This window comes from Nanorana parkeri, unplaced genomic scaffold (assembly GCF_000935625.1).
Source record: "Nanorana parkeri isolate BGI_ZX_2015 unplaced genomic scaffold, ASM93562v1 scaffold4007, whole genome shotgun sequence".
Classification (NCBI taxonomy): domain Eukaryota; kingdom Metazoa; phylum Chordata; class Amphibia; order Anura; family Dicroglossidae; genus Nanorana; species Nanorana parkeri.
Window position 1 is genome coordinate 15,063 of NW_017310274.1, and position 221 is coordinate 15,283.

The 221-nt window shown below is 59.3% G+C and overlaps 1 protein-coding gene across 1 annotated transcript in view; it reads left to right on the forward strand.

Annotated features, from left to right (window-relative positions):
* LOC108803670 (death-associated protein kinase 2-like) overlaps positions 1-221 on the forward strand; it is a 7,502-nt gene that overhangs the window by 4,376 nt on the left and 2,905 nt on the right. The window lies entirely within an intron of this gene.

The following is a 221-nucleotide window of genomic DNA, read 5'->3' on the forward strand; positions in this document are numbered from 1 at the left end:
GCCCCTCCCCCTCCCTGCCTGGGAGCCAATGATTGCACTGAACACACACAGGGATACAATGAGACAGTAAAAGCCCGGACTTCAGGAAGTACCCGCCCACTGACCGACTGCAGGAAGTACACGCCCACTGACCGACTGCAGGAAGTACACGCCCACTGACCGACTGCAGGAAGTACACGCCCACTGACCGACTGCAGGAAGTACACGCCCACTGACCGACT